This window comes from Microtus ochrogaster, chromosome 1 (genome assembly GCF_000317375.1).
Source record: "Microtus ochrogaster isolate Prairie Vole_2 chromosome 1, MicOch1.0, whole genome shotgun sequence".
Taxonomy (NCBI): Eukaryota; Metazoa; Chordata; class Mammalia; order Rodentia; family Cricetidae; genus Microtus; species Microtus ochrogaster.
In genome coordinates this window covers 23556182-23556636 of record NC_022009.1, presented here as the reverse complement: position 1 = coordinate 23556636, position 455 = coordinate 23556182, and positions in this window count along the sequence as shown.

Genomic DNA, 455 nt, shown 5'->3' with positions numbered 1-455 from the left:
AATTAGGTCTTTGTTTTCATTTTTGGCAGGTGGTCTTGTCTACACGTTGAATTTTATGGTCTAAGTAGTACTTCCACCATGGAGTTGGTTGTGCTATAGTCTGGAGGCCTTTTATAGGTGGGAGAACCTTAACATTCTAGATGCCCAGGCTGACCCGCAATTCAGCCATCTAGGGATATCTGGGACCTGCTTTAGGACTAACCTAACACATAGCTAAATTTGAGTGCCCCCAGGGAAGACTTCCCGCTGGTTCCCGGCAGAGCAAACCAGGTTTGCTAGTTCTGTTTTGGGGGATAGAATGCTCCTGGAAGCACACATTTTTTTTTGGTAAAAATTATGGAGGCTTTCATTATATTGTAAGATATTTGTAGAGAGAACTCATACCCCACTGAAGAGTTTCTGCACTCATTTACAATCCCAAACCCTTACAGTTCCTCCAACGGTCTCCTCCTTCT